General features: G+C 47.1%; 1 protein-coding gene across 8 annotated transcripts in view; it reads right to left on the reverse strand.

The window, feature by feature from the left end:
* Positions 1-21288, reverse strand: part of GULP1 (GULP PTB domain containing engulfment adaptor 1) — a 256298-nt gene that overhangs the window by 149676 nt on the left and 85334 nt on the right. For all 8 annotated transcript variants that reach the window (XM_048484088.1, XM_048484087.1, XM_048484085.1 and 5 more), the window contains exon 2: positions 20384-20493. The gene's annotated coding sequence lies outside the window, so the exon portion shown is untranslated. The remainder of the gene's footprint in view (positions 1-20383; positions 20494-21288) is intronic.

Here is a 21288-nt window from a genome sequence, read left to right on the forward strand (position 1 = left end):
TAAGGTCACTGAGGAAACCCCAGATGGATTTTCACCAAGTGGCGGAATAATAATCTAAACAATAATCTAAATATAGAAGAGTTACCCACTTTCATCCAAACCGGTATATGGCCTCCATTTAGGGTTGCCAACCTCCAGGTGATACCCAGAGTTCTCCAACTCTTATGGGATGACCAAGATCAGTTCCGCTGGAGAAAATGGCTGCTTTGGCGTAGGAGGTTAAGAGCTCGTGTATCTAATCTGGAGGAACCGGGTTTGATTCTCCGCTCTGTCGCCTGAGCTGTGGAGGTTTATCTGGGGAATTCAGATTAGCCTGTACACTCCCACACATGCCAGCTGGGCAACCTTGGGCTAGTCACAGCTTCTCAGAGTTCTCTCAGCCCCACCTACCTCACAGGGTGTTTGTTGTGAGGGGGGAAGGGCAAGGTGATTGTAAGCCCCTTTGAGACTCCTACAGGAGAGAAAGGGGGGATATAAATCCAAACTCTTCTTCTGCTGATGCTTTGGAGGGTGGATACTATGGTACTACATTCTGCTGAAGCCCCTCCCCAAGCTCGACCCCCCACCCCCAAATCTCCAGGTATTGCCCAACCTAAAATGGAAAAATCACAAGTATGAAGATGATCTTATTGCTCAAGGCAATATAGTTAAGGCAGCCATGATACCATCAGGCTTCCCCTCACTTCCTGCCTTCCTTTTTTGTGCAATGAGTTAACCCTCGTTAACCCTCATAAGAGCTGGATTATATCCTATCGTCATCTTGAGAGGATTATAATGGTAATTTATTGCAATGTTTAAGGTATTTTAAATTGCCATATATGATAGTGTAAGCCACCACAAGCCTGAAAAGAGGAGGGGCGGCATATTAAACGTCATAAAATAAAATATAAATAAATAAATAATGCCTGGCAGCACCGTCGATTAACTAGCCCATGACTTTTGACCCAGATTCAAAATAATTTTTTTTCCCATGTAGAGATGTTCAATGTATTGTCAAACGGCCGGAATCACTGGGGTGCTTTGTGGTTTCCGGGCTGGATGGCTGCGTTCTCGAAGCATTTTCTCCTGACGTTTCGCCTGCATCTGTGGCTGGCATGCTCTGAAGATGCCAGCCACAGATGCAGGCGAAACGTCAGGAGAAAACGCTACTAGAACAAGGCCATCCAGCCAGGAAACCCCACAACACCCCAATTTCCCCCCACATTTAACAATGTAACCTTCATTCCTATAGTACGATCCATTTTCACTTGCACTTAGTTCCAAAAAGAAGTCTTGCTATTTCCTTTCCCAAGCGTCCTTCAACAAACTAAGCTTTATCATTTGTGACAATCTGGATGCCCAATTAAATAGACATAAGAAATTATCTTAAGTAATGCAAGAGACTCACCTGCCTGGCCTACTTCAGCTTTTCACTTTCCGTTTAAGCACAGGAAGCTGAACACCCAGGGATGCCAACCTCCAGGTGCAGTGTGGCGATCCCCTAGGATTATAGATTATCTCCAGACTACAGCAATCAGTTCCTTTAAAGAAAAGGAGTTCTTTGGAGGAAGGACTGAAGAAGAAGAAGAAGAAGAAGAAGAAGAAGAAGAAGAAGAAGAAGAAGAAGAAGAAGAAGAAGAAGAAGAAGAGGAGGAGGAGGAGGAGGAGGAGGAGGAGGAGGAGTTTGGATTTATATCCCCCTTTCTCTCCTGCAGGAGACTCAAAGGGGCTTACAATCTCCTTGCCCTTCCCCCCTCACAACAAACAGCTTGTGAGGTAGGTGAGGCTGAGAGAGCTCTGAGAAGCTGTGACTAGCCCAAGGTCACCCAGCTGGTATGTGTGGGAGTGTACAGGCTAATCTGAATTCCCCAGATAAGCCTCCACAGCTCAGGTGGCAGAGCTGGGAATCAAACCTAGTTCCTCCAGATTAGATACACAAACTCTTAACCTCCTACGCCACTGCTGCTCTAGGGCATTATCCCCTGCTCATGTCCCTTCCCTTCTCAAATTCTGCCTTCCCTAGGCTCCACCCCCAAACTCCCAGGTTCCTCGCCACCCAGACTTCGCAAACTTAGAAACGTCCCATCACATCTTTGAAACGTGGGTCTCCTTTTTCCCCAGAGAAAATGCTTCAAAGGGATAATTTGGCGGCGACCTCCTGCAGGATGGGTTAGCTTCCGAAGGAACATCCGCTGGCAACAGCAACGCTAACAAATCACAGGAGGCCAAAGACGGCTACCGACTTGTAGTCTATTTGTCAGCTGAGGCCTATTGCATCTATTCTATTTCTTGAAGATTTCCTCTCCCACGAAGTTCATTTAAAACTCCCAAAAGGTACGTCAGTGAGTCTATAAACAGCAATATAAACAAATACAGATTACGAAGGTCGATTACATTTCAGGGGCCCAACAGCTGCGTCAGGGGCTGTAAATCCAGGGCCGTTGTCCTGATGGGATGTCTTCTGTTTATGGCAGCAAGGCATCCCAGGGTGGCCGTTCCACACTTGCAGTCAATACCAGATGGGGACAGCGGGATAATTGAGCAGGGCTCATTGTCTGTGTTTTCTTCCGTCCCTCTTTACAAGATAAGACTGAAAGGCCGCAGCCAAAGCCCAGGGGCTTTGATGCATCTAATGACAGCTACAAACTGGGCATACGTCCCACTCGATCCACACAAAAAAAGCCCTTTCCTCCCACATCATTATAAATGCACAATGAACCTGCCTCCTCATGCCAATGGTCCGCCCACCCACCGAGGTTGCAGGCTCAGTTTAGCTACAGAGCTGGAATGGTTCCCGGTTAGGCTTTCACCTGGAATGACCACTATTAGCGGCCACAGAAACGACCGATTCTCTTCCTCACAAAGCAATTGCTCTGTTCCGTTTCAAGCCTCCACTGAGCCAGAAAATGCCTAGCTGCTTTGAACCGCTAGCAATCTGCTGTATAATTTGGGGCTCATGATGATAATAATGAAGAGGAGAAGGAGTTTGGATTTATAGCCACTTTTCTCCATCATAAAGAATCTCATAGCAGCTTGCAGTCGTCTTTCTCTCCCCACAACAGATATCTTGGGAGGCAGGTGGGGCTGAGAGAGCTTGGAGAGAACTGTGGTCGATTCCGCACTTGGGTTATCGAGCTAAGTTCGAGCTGCGTTCGACCTAAGTGCTCCGCACAACCACTGGGATCGACGTGGTTTTGTACCAGCTTCGCCCCGTGTAACGGTCAAATTTCCAACTCCAGTTGGGAACGACTACTTTTTCAGGGAACCACGCTTGAACTCAGCTCGATTCCAGTAAAGTGCGGAATCTCTGGTGCCAGGAGTCCCCCATTCAGCCAATCACAGATGAGTGTTTCGGGCAAGCATGCAGCTGGCCAATCAAAAAACGCCACATTCGTCCCTCCATTCCTGCGGCAGTTTTTTTAATAACGTGTGTGGGGATAGACGGAACATGGCCGTAGAACAGTAGCCAATCGGAATGGAGCGGCGAAGAGGCACAGGATGATCCCGCCCTCCGAGCTGGGATCAAGCTGGTTGCAGTGGGGAACAACAATGGCTTTGAGCTAGGTTAGTACCCTTCTTAGGGAACTGGGTTGAACCTATTTTACTCGTGTGCGGAATCGCCCTGTGTCTAGCCCAAAGTCACCCAGTAGGCTTCATGTGGAAGAGCGAGGAAACAAATCCAATTGACCAGATAAGAGTCTGCTGCTCATGAGGAGGAGTGGGGAATCGAACCTGTTTCTCAAGATTAGAGTCCATCACTTTTAACCGTGACTACCACACTGGTTCTCAGTTCTAAAGATGATGATATATCATTGCTAGCCCCTCTCCCCTTCACGATCTTATTCATTTTTATTTAGTTTATGCGATTTTCACTTGGTTTGGTTTTGTTTGTTGTTCTTCAGCCCCTCCCTCCTCGTGGGTTGATTACTCAGAAGGCTTGTAATAGACTGTAATAACAGGGCACCAAAGCGGTATTTTAATTGATGGGTTTTTAAAAACTGTTTATGTTTGAAATAATTTATGTTTTGATATTGTTAGCCACCCTGAACCTATCCCGGATAGCAGCGGGTGGGATATAAATGCAATAAAATAGTACATAAATACTTCACCATCAGACAAAAATCACAGGCGAAACACCAAGGAACACTGATAGCTTAACCCTTCGAGCTCTCAAAGTAGGGGCTGACGCCTGAAACATTGAAAGATGCTTTCCTCTCAAAGCACATTATTTATTTATTTGTTGGGTTTATAAACCGCCCTCCCCCGGAGGGCTCAGGGCGGTGTACAATACAAGTAGAGCACAATCAATTTAAAATACAATAAATATAAGTTAAGATGGCTCTAGTAAAAATAAACCCTACCCCATTAAAATGCAGCTGGCAAAACTAATATTAATATTAGCTCAAGATGGCGCCTACCATCTATTCCCTCTAAAACATACACACCAGAAAGAGAAGTGCGGTAGGGGCCACATGATATTACAATGCCCGAGCAGAAGGGAAAGAAGGAAGGAAGGGGCCCCCTATCAACAGCTAGTCTCCCCAAAGGCCCGGTGGAACAGTACGGTCTTGTACGCACGGAGCCCTCGCGAGGAAATCAGCGAGGTCCCGCAGGGCCCGGACAGTTGGTGGAAGGGCGTTCCACCAGGCGGGGGCCAGAGCTGTGAAGGCTCTGGCCCGGGTGGAGGCTAGCCGTATCATGGAGGGGCCAGGGATCGCCAGTAAATTGGCCTCTGCCGAACGCAGAGACCGATTCGGGACATATTACTAACATATGGTGCTAGCTGCTGAAAATGTCATTTGTTTGGCCGGCCTGTTCATAGATCACTGAGCCTGTAAGAACAAAACCGTTGCTACAGTTTGGAAAAGCGTCTCTGGATTTGCCTCTCTCGTTTTTGCCACAAGAGCATTTCCAAGTTAGCATGCCTCTCCCTTCAGCTCATACAGGTACTCAAACGCAGCCCTTCATTTCATTTCATTTCCAGGGACCTCTTTTTAAGAACATAAGAACTAGCCTGCTGGATCAGACCAGAGTCCATCTAGTCCAGCTCTCTGCTACTCGCAGTGGCTCACCAGGTGCCTTTGGGAGCTCACGTGCAGGAGGTGAAAGCAATGGCCTTCTGCTGCTGCTGCTCCCGAGCACCTGGTCTGCTAAGGCATTTGCCATCTCAGATCAAGGAAGATCAAGATTGGTAGCCAGAGATCGACTTCTCCTCCATAAATCTGTCCAAGCCCCTTTTAAAGCTATCCAGGTGAGTGGCCATCACCACCTCCTGTGGCAGCATATTCCATACACCAATCACACGTTGCGTGAAGAAGTGTTTCCTTTTATTAGTCCTCATTCTTCCCCCCAGCATTTTCAATGGTTCTAGTATTGTGAGAAAGAAAGAAAAATTTCTCTCTGTCAACATTTTCTACCCCATGCATGATTTTATAGACTTCAATCATATCCCCCTTTTTCAGTCCATGCCGTTGTGCATGTGTTTTGCCATCGAGTCGCAGTCGACTTATGGTGGCCCCATACGGTTTTCAAAGCAGGAGACATTCAGAGCTGATTTGCCGTTGCCTGTCTCCATGTCACAGCCCTGATATTCCTTTATTTATTTACTTATTTCTGTACCACCCCTCTCCTTATGGGTTCAGGGCAGCTAACAACATAATATCATACAAGAACCAGTCTACAATCTAAAAGCAGTTATACTTGACGCTAATTTGCAAAACGCCTGACCCAAGATGGGGACATAATGTACAAATTTACCTAAAAATAACATCATCATACTTTTCCATAGCAGTGAATTGGGTTGGAGTGGAAGCCATATCTATCTAGTTCAATCAACAACCCAACAATCTAGTTCAATCAACGAGCCCTAAAGCAATCAGGCTGGCCTCTACAAGGGCCAGGGCTTTCACAGCCCTGGCCCCCCCACCTGGTGGAACAGGCTTCCAAGAGAGATCAGGGCCCTGCGGGACCTGCAGAGTTTCCGCAGGGCCTGTAAGATGGACCTGTTCCACCAGGCATTTGGCCAGCCTGGTTAGGATCATCACTACTGTTACATCTGGCCTCCCATGGGCATAAGGGTGGGGAGGGGGTGGATTGATGCTATCTGCTTTTATATGATTCCTGTTTTATTTTATTCTATGTTGTTTTTAATCTGAGGGTTGTTGTTTATATATGGTTGTTCACCGCCCTGAGCCCTCCGGGGGTGGGTGGGTGGGTGGATGGATGGATGTCCCACATAGGCCACTACGCTCAGCGGTGGCAGAACTGCTGGTGACCCCTAGCCCCGCGACGATGCGGCTGGCCTCGACCCGGGCCAGGGCCTTTACGGCTCTGGCCCCTGCCTGGTGGAATGCTCTACCTCCATCAGTTCGGGCTCTGCGGGACCTTGGGGAGTTCCGCAGGGCCTGCAAAACCTCAGAAACTATTCCACGGGCCTTTGGAGAGGCTGGCCGCGGTTTTACTGCCCCCCACTGACCGAGGCTGCCGGATTTAAACTGAGGCCGCCAATTTTTCATCTTCTGCCAACTCGGTCGGGCCCATTGCTGATTCCATCTGGGCCCGCCTGTTCCCTCCCTTTCTTCCTCTCTTCCTTCTTTACTGTTTATCTTTTCCCTCTCCTTTAGCCTTGGGATTGGGCGCCTGTTTTTAAACTGTTTTAAACTGTTTTAAGCTGTTTAGATTGTCTATGCGGTTTGAACCGTTTGAAGTGTTTGAACAGTTATATTGTTGAGCTGTTTTAAATTACGTATGATTGCTGCTGGAATTTTAAATTTGTTAAGTTATATTGTTTTTGAGTTGCTGTTGGAAACAGCCATGTTGGGAGCCGCCTCGAGCCCTTTGGGGAAGAGGCGGCCTAAAAGTCTAAAATATAAATAAATAAATAAAAATAAAATAAAATGGATGGATGGTACAATTTACCTATAGCAATGTGAAAATAAATATACAAGATAGGATCACTAAAATAAAATAACATGGAGTGGAGTGAAAGGGAGGTCCAAAAACGGCAATGTGTTGCTGCCTTGTCTTATTTCACTTGACAGAGCATTCCACGAAGCCCTTGCCCTGGTTGCGGCAAGATGAATCTCCCTTGGGCCAGAGACCCAAGCAAATTCACATTTGCTGACTGTAAGGCCCATTGTAGGTTATAGTGGAAAAGACGGTCCTGGGAGTACACTTGGAGGTCTCCCAAGCATGGTGTAGTGCAGGGGTAGGGAACCTGCGGCTCTCCAGATGTTCAGGAACTACAATTCCCATCAGCCTCTGTCAGCATGGCCAATTGGCCATGCTGGTAGGGGCTGATGGGAGATATGGATCCCTGAACATCTGGAAAACGCAGGATTCCTGAATAATAATCGGACTAGTAGCAGGTGCACTCTAATCTGGAGAACCGGGCTTGATTCCCTGCTCTGCCACTTGAGCTGTGGAGGTTTATCTGGTGAACCAGATTAGCTTGTGCACTCCAACACATGCCAGCAGGGTGGCATTGGGCTAGTCACAGTTCTTCGGAGCTTTCTCAGCCCCACCCACCTCACTGCGTGTTTGTTGTGGGGATGGAAGGGACAGGAGTTTGTGAGTCCCTTTGAGCGTGCTCCCGTGTATGCTAATAAAGGCTTGTGTTGTTGTGAGTGTGCTCCCAGGAGGCAGGGCATGGCCAGGTCTGAGCAAGCAGGGCCAAATGAGCGACAAGCACAAGCGTAGTCAGGTCACAGTCCAATGGGTCAAGTCAGGCAGCTAATGGGGGTGGAGGCATGGCTTGAAGCATTCCAGGGCTTTCTTTGTCAGTCCTGGAGTTCAAAGGTGTGCTGGGGCAGGTCCCCATGGCTCCGAGACTGCCTGGTCTTTCCTGAGTGCTCTGAAGGTTGGAGGGCTGGCTCGCTGCGGCCCAGCGCTTTTCCAGATGCCTCTGGGACATGGAGGGGGAAGTGGTGAGGCTCTGGGCAACGCAAGGACTGCCCACCAATTCCCAGACGCTGCAATGCAAGGCGGGCCAGGTTGCCACACGCCAAGGTTTCCCCAGCGACCAGAGGGCCAAGGGGGGTGGGGGGGTGGAGCGGCCTTCATCAGCGTAGGGACTTCTTGAGTGACAGGGCCCATGCCCATCCTGGGGACACAGGTAAAAAAGGATAGACCTCCCAAACACCCTACTGTTAACAGCCTTGCTTAGGACTTGGAAATTGTGACCTAGGAGCAGCAGTGGCATAGGAGGTAAAGACCTCGTGTATCTAATCTGGAGGAACCGGGTTTGATTCCCAGCTCTGCCGCCTGAGCTGTGGAGGCTTATCTGGGGAATTCAGATTAGCCTGTGCACTCCCACACATGCCAGCTGGGTGACCTTGGGCTAGTCACAGCTTCTCGGAGCTCTCTCAGCCCCACCCACCTCACAGGGTGTTTGTTGTGAGGGGGGAAGTGCAAGGAGATTGTCAGCCCCTTTGAGTCTCCTGCAGGAGAGAAAGGGGGGATATAAATCCAGCTCTTCTTCTTCTTCTTCTTCTTCTTCTTCTTCTTCTTCTTCTTCTTCTTCTTCTTCTTCTTCAGCTGCCCCAGCACAACACAGCTAGCTGGCCTGGCTGGCCCCAGTGGCTAGCTAGCTGACTGGCTTCTATGCCTTCCAAGCGAGTATTCTCATGCACAAGGTGACCAAGGTAAGGCAGCCTCAGTTTCGTTTGGTAGAGTTCAGGCTTGATTTGACCTAGAAGCCACTAATCAGTCCTTTTGGAACTCTATGACATCTGTAAAATTCTCCTCCAACCCCACATTTCAAAGAAATCAGCTTCCTTCCTGCCAGATCTCTTCACTGCCCAGTGTTGACACCTGTATATATTATGTTTAGTGGTAGGGAATGGCTGTTGCAGCGTAAACCATTTTAAAGCAGACAGATATTCACTATACGTAAAATGGAACTTTTGAAATAAAAATTAACAAAAAGAAGGCTGCCAGCACTACAAGACACACATGATAAAGTCTATTCGTTGCATTATTCACATTCATTATACAGCCCATTACAGTTTACAGAAAGTCATGTAATTTTCAACATTACATTTACAATCCAGATTGCTTGCGTTCTGTGATTAGGTAGATATCCTCCTAAACACATGCACTTGTGGTTTAAACCAGGGGTCCCCAAACTCTGACCCGGGGGGCCAAATGCCAGCCCCTGAGAGGCATTTATCCGGCCCACCGAAGCATGGCAGCGATGGCTCCGATTCATGTGCGAGTGGGGAATTTCGAGGGAGGAGGAACCCGGCCCCAACGGCTGTTGATTACAATTACATGATGCGCACCCCAAATCTCCATGCATTTTTCTGACCCATTTAGGTTAGAGCCTTATGTGGCAACTCCTGCTCCGCCCTTCCCTCTCGGCTACTCCATGGCAATGTTGCTCTCAGGCTTTCTGTTCAACCCCCACTCCCGGTTGGCATCCCAGCCAGGCTGGCCGAATGCGGCTAAGCTGTGGCTGCTGGGGAGGAAAGAACCAGGAAGATATCTGAGTCCTGGGTTAGATGGAATGCTTCATTGGGAAAGTTCTGCTTTTTTTTTTTACACGGGGAAGAGTATTCCCACAGCTTCAACCAACAATGACTAGGAGCCCACCCTGTACGCCGGCATGCTTTGGTCACTGTTCTAAAATAGACCATGACAGAAAGGCTGAAAGGTGAAATCAAACATTTTACAATCATTTGTGCATAGGAATTTGTTCATAGTTTTTTTTAGTCCGGCCCTCCAACAGTCTGAGGGACAGTGAACTGGCCCCCTGTTTAAAAAGTTTGGGGACCCCTGGTTTAAGCTCATCTTAGATGACAACACTGTGATTTGATACCGATAGCCGTATTTCGGAAGTAACGGCAGCTAGCGCACGGCTTCAGTCTTTTAAAAATAAAAGCAGATAACTAAATAAACCCTTCGCCAAGCAGTTAAAATCTACGCAAGTATTTGTGACTAATCATCTTACACAAACCTATTGCACAGCATTATCGTAATCTACAAAAAAAAAAGGTTCTGTGTATTCTGAAAGATCATTATACATTCTTATTAAAATTCCTTTAGAATGTTTCCTCCAGTTCTAGAGGGGAGTATTTGGCTAAATCTCTGGATGTTTTTCTTGCAGATTTTAAGTGCTACGATGTGCCGGTCTTCTCCACGGAACTCTTAAGAAAGCTCTCCACAGATTACTATGCTGAAGGTAAATACATCCATTATTCTTGGGCATGTAAAAGAAACCAAAGCTGCAACACAGAAATTCGCATCCAAAAGGCCAAGCGGCTGTCCCACTGCTTCCATAGGGCAGTGATGGCGAACCTATGGCACGAGTGCCAGAGGTGGCACTCAGAGCCCTCTCTGTGGGAGCCACCATCGCTGGGGTTCATCATGCTTGAGGGCAGAAAATCACACACACCCCACACACACTTACACACATCTAGGCTGGCTTGGGCCACTGGGCACAACGTCCCACGGAGAGCAGGGAGGACTTGGCTGGCGGGCCTGGGGTCTGTGCTCTGGATGGCTGCTACCCGAGGGTGGGGCAGATGCAGGAGGCAGGAGATGCTAGAGAGGAGGCACAGAGCAAAGCACGCCCAGGACTTGCTGGGAGGCTAGAGCAGGCTGGCCCCTGCTCGAGGCAAGGTGGAGTCAGGAGGCAGAGGGTGGGGTGAAGGAGGGTGGGGGGGGTGGGGGCACTGGAGCAGCGTAGGGCAGAGTGGCTGGTGTACGCAGAACTAAAACCTCAGCATTCAGGTTAAATTGCCGTGTCAGCACTTTGTGATAAATAAGTGGGCTTGGGGTTGCAATTTGGGCACTCGGTCTTGAAAAGGTTCACCATCACTGCCATAGGGGCTTCCCAGTGGTGCGGGAAGGCTGAGAAGCCCCCACTGGGCTTAATAGACTTATGGCATCTTTTTAGGTGCCATAAGTCTAAAATTCTGGCTGCTGGTGTAAGGCGGCGAATAGCCAGGAGGAAGTTGATTACTGTGGGCTCCTCCCTGGCCACGCCCTCAGCCAGCCCCCACTATGACGGTGGCAGGGTACTGGGATGCTGGCACCACATCCAGTGCCATCTCCCAGCATCGGGGATGGCCACTGCGGCAACAGGCTGGCGGAATTGCCTCTCCACCCAGACCAAGTGCCAGTAAAGGAGGAATGGTGGAAAATCCGCGCCGGGAGTGGCGCGCTCTGCCTCTCCACTGAGCTGAATCCTCCCCCCCCCCTTACTAATCTGTTGTCAACTCCACAGAATTCCCTGCTCAAATGTTATTTGCTTCAGTCCAGTCTTTGGGGGTACAAGAAACACTTCTCTGACTTCACTCTCTCTCTTGTTAATGACCTTTGAGTAGATCAGCGGAATAGGTTTTAACTACCTGTGATCACTCCCAATAAAAGTCTCCTCAACGCTTTTCCTTTGGAAGATGTAACGAAAAAAGTGCAATTTGTTTTCATGCAAACACATAATGAAACGGAAGGAAAGAATAGTGCAGGCAGGGATAAAAGTTCAAGACTATAATGGGCATGCTAGATATGAGAGCCAGCATGGTATAGTGCAGGGGTAGGGAACCTGCGGCTCTCCAGATGGTTCAGGAACTACAATTCCCATCAGCCTCTGTCAGCACCCAGCCCATGATTGGCCATGCTGGTAGGGGCTGAGATGGGAATTGTAGTTCCTGAACATCTGGAGGAACATCTGGAGCATGGAGTTCCCTACCTAGTGCTGGTATAGTTAAATTAGAGCAGAGTGGAGTCCTAAACTGGAGAACTTTTCTCTCTTTTCTCACAATACACTAGGAACCAGGGGCATCCACTGAAAATGCTGGGGGGGGAAGAATTAGGACTAATAAAAGGAAACACTTCTTCCGCATAACTTGCTTTGATTGGGTGTTTGGAGATAATATGCTGCCTGCCACAGGAGGTGGTGACGAGTGGTGACCACTAACCTGGATGATTAGCTTTAAAAAGGGCTTGGACAGATTTATGGAGGAGAAGTCGATCTATGGCTACCGATCTCGATCCTCCTTGATCTCAGATTGCAAATGCCTTAGCAGACCAGGTGCTCAGGAGCAGCAGCAGCAGAAGGCCATTGCTTTCACATCCTGCAGGTGAGCTCCCAAAGGCACCTGGTGGGCCACTGCGAGTAGCAGAGAGCTGGACTAGATGGACTCTGGTCTGATCCAGCAGGCTAGTTCTTATGTTCTTATGTTCTTAACTGGGTTTGATTCCTCACTCCTCCATAAAAGCAGTAGACTCTAATCTGGTGAACCAGGTCTGTTTTTTCACTCCTACACATAAAGCCTACTGGGTTACCTGGTCACAGTTCTTCAGAGCAGGCGTCTGCTATAGGCGGGGAAAGGCAGGAGCTTGTAAGCCACTTTAAGACTCCTTATGTTTGAGAAAAATGAGGTATAAATCAAAACTCTTCTTCTCTTCTGAAAACCAGGGTTGCCAACTCTCATAAATAAATTACTGGAGATTTGAGAGTGAAGCCTGGGGAAGACAGGTTTTGAGGAGGGACTTCAATGGGGTATAATACCATAGAGCAGTGATGGCGAACCTATGGCACGTGCACACAGTGTTCATCATGTGGGGGGCAGAAAATCATCCCCCCCCCACACACATCTAGGCTGGCTTGGGTCACTGAGAATGAAGTGCGCGCACACTTGTGAGTGAGCAAGGGAGAGGGACAAAGGCTGGCTCCGAGTTGGCTGCTGCTGCCAGGAGACAAGAGAGAGCTGACAGAACAGGGATGCTAGAGAGGCACAGAGCGGTGCGTGCGGGACTTGCTGGAGTCTAGAGCAGGCTGGTCCCTGCTTGAACGGGTGGGGTGGAGGAAGAGGGAGCCAACCGTTTTTTTCTAAACTAAAACCTCAGCATTCAGGTTAAATTGCCGGGTTGGCACTTTGCGATAAATAAATGGGGTTTGGGTTGCAATTTGGGCACTTGGCCTCGAAAAGGTTCGCCATCACTGCCATAGAGTCTGTTGTCAGGCCTAGCTCCCGATGGCTTTTCCTGCTTCAGCCCACAGCCACACCTGGCTCATTATCAGCGCTTGGGGCTTGGATGGCTTTTTTATTGCTTCGTTTTGTAACTAGTGATTCAGGCATACATCCCCATTATCTTCCATTTCCTGGGACAAGGAGGGAGTATTTTTGCAGGCTACAATTCCATAACAATGCTCTTTCATACTCTTTCTTATCTTGTGCAAATTGTTTTGGGAACAGGGGGGAGGGGGGATGCTGAATGAGCAAATGTTTTCTGATATATACTAGGGACAGAAGGCAGAGCCCCCAGCTGTGGCTTCTCAGGCTTGGGGTACTGACACAGTTCAATAAAGGTTCTTGATACCTTCATGAGTCTCAATTATTGACTGGAGTAACAGACCCTTACATCTGTCCTATCAAACAGTCATTTGTAAGGCAATTGTAAGCAGAGGTGGGATCCAGCAGGTTCTCACCAGTTCCCGAGAGTGGGTTACTAATTATTTGTGTGTGCCAAGAGGGGGTTACTAATTGGGTCTGCTTTTCTGTTAGAAATTCCATTAGGTCCAAAAATCATAAAGTCCTGTTGCTTCCTATGTGGCTGGTTAGCGAAGGTAGAAAACAGGATAATTCTCTCCCCTGTTAGACTCTGTTTTAAAGAGCATGTGTTTTAGTAATATAGAGTAAAAGAAGTTCCTTGTTTTTAAGGGAAAGTATCCTTCTTTTGATTTCTAGAAACAAAATTAAGTATTTGAAAGTATTAAATATTTGACAGGCAGTCAATTAGAGGAGAAGTAGTTGCTTCTGTTGGCAGTAGACGATAGGACTTGCTACAATGAGTTTAAATTATGGACAGAAAGATAGCAGCTGGAAATTAAAAACTTTTTTTACAGTAACAGAGAAATTATTAATGCCCCGCCCCCGGAATGCCCGGCCATGCCCCTATCATGCCCCGCCCAGCCCCATTGGAGCTACGCCACTGTTTGAATCCCACCACCATGGGAACCTGTTACTAAAATGTTTGGATCCCACCACTGATTGTAAGCCACTTTGAGACTTCTTATGGCTGAGAAAAGTGGGGCATAAATCCAAACTCTTTTTCTTTTTCAAAGTTCTAGATGTCACACTTTAATATTGCCATCAGAAGCTGAATTTCAGTTTATTTATTGTACTGTTTTTAAAGCATGTATACATGATGCTCCCCCAAACAACCCTCCAAACAAACAGAATAGTTCATGTTATGATAGTATCGATCAAGATGGCCAGATTAGGAGAGCCTAGAAAGAACGCTCTTTTTCAATAACAGGGTAATCCAAATGTGGGGTGGGGGGGATGTTCTGTGAAGGTAGATTCCACTTGTGCCAGCATAAGGGGTATTTATAACAGAGACACATACGCCAGCAATGGGGAGCAGTGTGGAAGAACAATGCAAGGATGCTGGTATAGCCATTACAGGAATGCATATTCAGCACCAGCGTCAAAGGGTGTGTTTACATGGTTAGTTGACTCCTTGAGCCCTTTTGGGTCGGGATCACTTTTTCAAGTGCAAAGTTATGTCAGCAAAAACCATGCCACAGCCCATTGATCAGCATTACTGAATGCACCCCCCCCCCCCAAAAATAACCTCTTTAGGTCTCTCCTTAGAAACCTTTTTAATGCAGTCTGCAAATGAAATTTGGCTATCCCTAAAAGGAAGGCTACTGGACCAGGAATACCAATTTCTGTTGAGTGCAGCCAGGGCATCTTGCTCTCCCTGGAATCTATCCTGAAATTAGCCTCACAGCTAAATATCTATCCCAATTGTCAGAGCCCAGGCAGAGATGGATTATTACTCGAGCTAGATGTAACACATTCCCCTCTGCCGTTCTCAAGGGTCGACAGTTGAATATTCCACTTCAAGAGAGAACATGTGCATATTGTCAGGATACTGTTGAGACCCTCGAGCATATTATGTCTTCTTGCCAGAGGTACGCGTTACCTAGACTCTCCCTACTTGTCCCGGCTCTAAGGAATAAGAAAAGTTGTTCGGAGCATACAAAGTTTATTCACCTGCTGAATAATAGCGATGGCAGGATAACTGGAAATACCGCTGAATTTTTATTAGAAGTGCTCAAGTCACAGACATATTAACTTTTTGCAAAATTGATACGATGTAGAGCCAGAGGAAAAACATAGCTCCGAACAGTTCTGACCGTGGCGTAGTGGGTTAAGAGCAGTGGACTCTACTCTGGAAAACTGGATTTTATTCCCCACTTCTCCACATGAGTGGCAGACACTAATCTGGTGAACTGGATTTGTTTCCCCGCTCCTACACATGAAGCCTGCTGGGTGACCTTGGGCCAGTCACAGTTCTCTCAGAACTCTCTCAACCCCACCTCCTCCACAAGCTGTCTGTCGCAGGGAGAGGAAGGAAAAAGGAGTTTGTAGGCTGCCTTAAGTCTTCTTACAGGAGAGAAAGGCATAAATACAAGCTCTTCTTCTTCATGGCAGGCCACATAAAGAACTTCTATCAGGGTCCTGCATTATTGAGGCAGAATGGCAGATAATTCCTCTTCCAGGATTCAGAACACCAGTATGCTTTCTCTCTAGTCTACAAACTGTTAGATTTGGCTGATCAGAGGAGGAAAGTGTTAGGCACAAACATAAAAATAAAAGGAATGATTCAGGAAGCTCAAATATCAAAGCATCGACAAAGCGTATGTCATAAACACAGCTAGGGCTTCAACCAGGCGCCATGTGTCTTTGAGCCTAGCTGTAGCCTCCAGAGCTTTAACAAGGAAGAAGACAGCAAAACAGAAATGATCAAAGAGAAGAAGGAAAAGACAGCAGTGGACATTTATAGCGATAATAAGGTTGTTAGTATCTTAAACTGACTTTTTCTTCACTTAAAAAAATGTACAATGTAGAGCTGCAGAACACGGCACGCTAAAAGTTTTCCTCACAATACAGCACACTAAAAGTTAAAAAGGGTTGGTCCAATTTGTGCCATCACTGAAAAACTCCTTAACTCTGTCCAACTTGAAAAGATAGTCCAAAGATAGATCTGGGACTGGGCTTGCTAAAAGCAGGAGGACGGGGCCACATTCCTGATCTCCAAAGCCAGGGCCTTGGACTATATTTTCAAGTTATGGTGATCATTTCACCATAACTTAAAAAGACAGTGCAAGGCAGGACTGGGCCTGCTAAAAGCAGGGGGACGAGGCCACGTTCCTGATCTCCGGGCAGGCCAGGGGGCGGGGCTGAGGAAGGCCCAACTCCACACGCTCTGCAGGTGGGTGGGGTCGGGGCATTCCGGGCTCCCTGCGGCCGAGGTGGGGCTCCTGGGGGGGTGCGCCCAGAAGGCGCTTTGTCTCCATGTGCCGTTTGGACCCCATACACCTCTGCCATATGGCCAGAGGTCATTACAATTAGGACACACAGAGGGACCTGCAATTGCCATGGCAAAGGTAAGGGTAATAAAGTTAAAAACTCCTACCGTGTTTCCCCAAAAATAAGGCAGTGTCTTGTATCAATTTTTGCTCCCAAAGATGTGCTATATCTTATTTTCAGGGGATGTCTTATTTTTATGTGTTCTGTTCGTCAGGCATGCTTCCAAACAAAAACTTTGCTACGTCTTACTTTCGGGGGATGCCTTACATTTCGCACTTTAGCAAAACCTCTACTACGTCTTATTTTCAGAGGATGTCTTATATTCGGGGAAACAGGGTACAAAAACATTTAAGGACATATTCACTGTATAGAATTACACTAGTCCAGTCTTTAGACAAACCTCTGGCCTGCATTTTCCAGGCTACCAAGGTCAAGTGTACCATTCTATAAGAAACATACTGCTCTAAATCAGAAAGAAAGAAAAACAATTCCTCCACCACAGGAGAAGAATTTGTAGATCACAGCAAGGAATTTATTTGTGGGCTGCTTATATACAAGGAAAAACAAAATGCAGTGTGAAAGATCTGCTGAGACCAAGGCCCCTTCCGCACACGCAAAATAATGCGTTTTCAAACCACTTTCACAACTGTTTGCAAGTGGATTTTGCTATTCCACACAGCTTCAAAGAGCACTGAAAGCAGTTTGAAAGTGCATTATTCTGCATGTGCGGAATGAGCCCAAGGCTTCACAAAGACACAGATGTGCAGTGGTGGGTGTTTTGGTATAGAGACTTTCTAAAATGGCGGAAACCATGGAGGGACGGTGAAGCAATTGGTGACCCAGAAATTAAAACATACCATTATTTTGACATTATCACAATTCTAGGGCAATTTGCCCACGGGAACCTCTCCCTTTTGGGGGGCGGTTTTGGCATGTTGATTGCTTTGCTCTAAGTAACTTGGATGTTTTCTACCTTTAAGAAATGAAGGGATAAGCAGTGAGTTGAGGAAAGACAGTCAGATGAAGACAAGCCTGGTGAAATCTGTTACCGATGAGACACAGAGTCCATTTCAGATCACTGTCCTTCCCCTTCCCAGCCCCATAAAATCAGCTTGCCGATCCAGGGAAAATAGTGTAGGGGGGGTCAGACCAGAGAAGATAAATTTAGCTGGCCACAGCTTATTTACTGATTCAAGGCAGAGGCACTAAAGCACAGCATGGGGTGGACCCCAGTATCAGGAAACCCGCCTGCCAACCCAACAAAACACCTTTCCCCCAGCCCACCTGCTGGGAGAAACACAGAAGTAACAGACACTGGAAGTCAATTGGGTGCTGAATGTCAAGCCCTGGATCTGAACAAATATCAGATTCAATTACTGTGATCAGAAATCTTCATTGGCAGACAGCAGCCTGGCCTAGAAGAAGCCAATTCTGAACCGTGGCTCTTCTAGTACCCTTTTAATGCCGCAAAGGTGCCCCCGTCCCTTTGGCCCCAGGAAAATCAAAGCAAAGCATTACAAAGCAAGAAGGTGACAATTGCTCATTCTCAAGCTGTCAGAGAGGGTTCTCAGCCCAACTGGTGCTTGGGAGCAATCTACCTACTGCAGGTTACAAAGCATAAAGACGGCAGGGAGACACAAGTCCAGGAAGCATGTTATCAACTGCAGACCATAGCCTCGTTTGATGTCAGGGGTGCTTTGCTGCCAGGGGGGCTACCTGACACTGGACTCATAGATATTCCCTTGCTACTAGGGGATGCAGACTTATGGGGGGCTGCAACAATGGAAAGGCAGGCTCACAGGCACGGACAGCACAATGATGATCCTGCTCTACCTCTTTATATTCTTTCCTCCGATGTTGAAGTGGAATATATTCCCCAGTCCTGTATAGCTGTCCCTTAAAATGAGACTAGAGGCACAGATTGCTTGGTACTATTTCGTCTGCTTGAATGGCTATTTCTCCAAGCCAGCTGCATGAGTTATTCTCCTCAATATACTATATTTCTTACTTTATTTGGTCATATTTCTTTGAATTCTCTCTAAGCTTGTAGAGGTAGCAGCTCCTTTAGCATAAAAAGGTGATGGAAGAATTTCTCCTCTCTCCCATTCTAGCTATTTTCACATAGATTTCAGCCAGCGGGAAAGTAGGTAGTATACACACTGACACATACTTAGTGGACATGTGTTTCTCTGATCACACACAGTAACATTATTATTATTATTATTATTATTATTATTATTATTATTATTATTATTATTATTATTATTATTATTATTATTATTATTATTAATTTGACTTTTATACCGCCCACCCCCGGAGGGCTCTGGGCGGCGTACAATATTTCAATATAACATAAATAAGCAAAAGGAGCCCTCTCAATAAATTAAATACAATATAAGATAAAATAAGGGCTCGAAGCATTGAATTAAAACCATTCAAGATACAGCATACAAAATGAAGTAAAATATAAATGTAAAAATATAGCGTCCGGTCATCTAAAAAAAACTCTCTTAAGAGGGAACGGAAGTCCCAAGATGGAAAAGGGCCACAGATGATAAAAAGGGAGGAAGGGGCGCCATCAGCGGCCGGCATCTCCAAAGGCTCGGTGGAACAGCTCGGTCTTACAGGCCCTGCGGAACTCTCCATGATCCCGCAGGGCCCGGACAGTTGGAGGAAGAGTGTTCCACCAGGCAGGGGCCAGGGCTGTAAAAGCCCTGGCCCTAGTGGAGGCCAGCCGCATCATAGAGGGGCCAGGGACTACCAGAAGATTGGACTCCGCCGAATGCAAAGGCCGAACTGGGACATGCGGGGTCAGATGGTCCCGAAGGTACAAGGGCCCCAGGCCACGTAAGGCCTTAAAGGTTGGAACCAACACCTTGAAGATGATTCGGAACTCAACTGGGAGCCAATGCAGACGACGCAACACTGGCAAAATGTGATCTCTAGCGGCACCACCAGTGAGCAGCTGAGCCGCTGCATTTTGGACCAGTTTCAACTTCCGAATCAGACACAAGGGCAGGCCCGCGTAGAGCGAGTTACAATAGTCTAACCTGGAGGTGACCGTTGCATGGATCACAGTGGCTATGTCTGCTTGGGAGAGGTAGGGGGCCAGCCACCGGGCCTGAAGCAGATGGAAAAATGCAACCTGAGTTACATGGACCATCTGGGTCTCCATTGAAAGAGACGAATCCAGGTGGACCCCCAGGCTGTGGGCGGAGGAGGCCGGTGCCAATTTGGCCCCCTCCCACACCGGTGGCTGGAAATCCCCAGCCCACCCTTCGCGGCCCAGCCAGAGGATCTCCGTCTTCGATGGATTCAGCTTCAACCTGCTCTGCTGCAACCAACCAGCGACTGACTCCAAATATTGCTGTAGAGTTGCAGGGGCAGCGACTGTTCCCCCCTCCATCAGCAGAATGAGCTGAGTATCATCAGCATATTGATGGCAGATCAGCCCAAAGCTCCATACCAACTGAGCAAGGGGTCGCATATAGATATTAAATAACAGCGGGGATAGCAGTGCCCCCTGGGGTACACCGCAATAAAGCGGGCACTTCCGGGAGGCTTGGTCCCCATACCACACTTGCTGACTCCGGTCCCGGAGAAACGAGACAATCCACTGAAGGACAGTGCCCTGTACCCCGGAAGCAGCCAGGCAGTGGCCCAGGTGGAGGGCGCAAAAGATCGTGGTCGACCACATCAAATGCTGCGGTAAGATCTAGCAGTACCAGCAGCGTTGATCCGCCCTGGTCACGCTGCATACGGAGCGTATCTGTGACGGCGATGGACCTGCTTTCCCATTCAGCTCAAGCGTGGTTGTCCTTCCACAAGATTACCTTATCCGACACTCAACTTAATGGGGGAAATTCAAATATTCATTGGTCAATTATGATGACGAATCAGGGTGATTCACCGTTTTGTCAGCTAGGGGATTCATCAAATCCTGCAACAATAAATTGAGGAATTCTACCTCCCATGGTCACCATTATGTTTTCCAAGGATACTACAACATAGTAACAAATATTTTTTTAAAGAAACAATTAACACAAACTCTTGCAGTGATGCGTCCAAATACTCACCAAGAGTTAGAGGAGTGACTTGCTTTCGTGGGAAATAAATCACTCGTTCATCATCTAATGTGACCTCATATCTTTGTCTCCTCTTTTTTCCGTTTCTAGCATTCGATATTCTGAAAGTATCAAAGGGGAAAAGTCAGTCAAACTGTTGCTATATCACCAAGGTAAATGCATCATTCTGATTTTGGTATTAGTTCCTTTTACAACTAAGGATGTGAGGAATTGTTCACTGCATCCAGTAGGATCACTGTAGCTTTTGACACTGTAAAACTGAGCTTCTCGTATTGAGACAGTTTGCAACACTAAACTCCCTCTCAATATTTTTCCCCCGGGGGCTTTCTTTTCCAGCATTTCTCAGAACATTAACAGTACAAAAGAACAATTTAGGCACTATCTGTCAGTGATCTACTCAATTCATTTTCTTTGGAGGCTGATATTGAGGAGATAATTCACTGGGCTTTCAATCTCTTTAAGAAGAATATATATATATATATATGGCCACAAATGCCTCTTGTCATGTCTGCCACTATGCTGTTTATTGGGAAAATCTAGAGAATCCCGAGCTATAAATTGTGCTGAAATAAAAGATATCTGCAGCATTTCAAATGACTTTTTTTATCCCGTTGGGTAAGAAAACTGCTAGCCAGACTATGAATACCATTGTAAAACACGGTATCACACCACCTGTGGACACACAGATTTTCACTGTCAGGACAAATATGTTCATTAAAAAATATGGGGATGAACTCCTTTGATACAAGTTAGATGGGTTCAGTTTTCATTTATGCTGACAGCAATCTACAAAGATTGGGCAGGACACTTTATTAATAGATGATTAATAGAATATTCTGTTTTTCTCTCACAAATGGTTAGGAGCAGCACAGAGAAAGCAGAAGTGGAAGGAAGCT

Source organism: Sphaerodactylus townsendi, linkage group LG02 (genome assembly GCF_021028975.2).
Source record: "Sphaerodactylus townsendi isolate TG3544 linkage group LG02, MPM_Stown_v2.3, whole genome shotgun sequence".
In the NCBI taxonomy this organism is placed as follows: domain Eukaryota; kingdom Metazoa; phylum Chordata; class Lepidosauria; order Squamata; family Sphaerodactylidae; genus Sphaerodactylus; species Sphaerodactylus townsendi.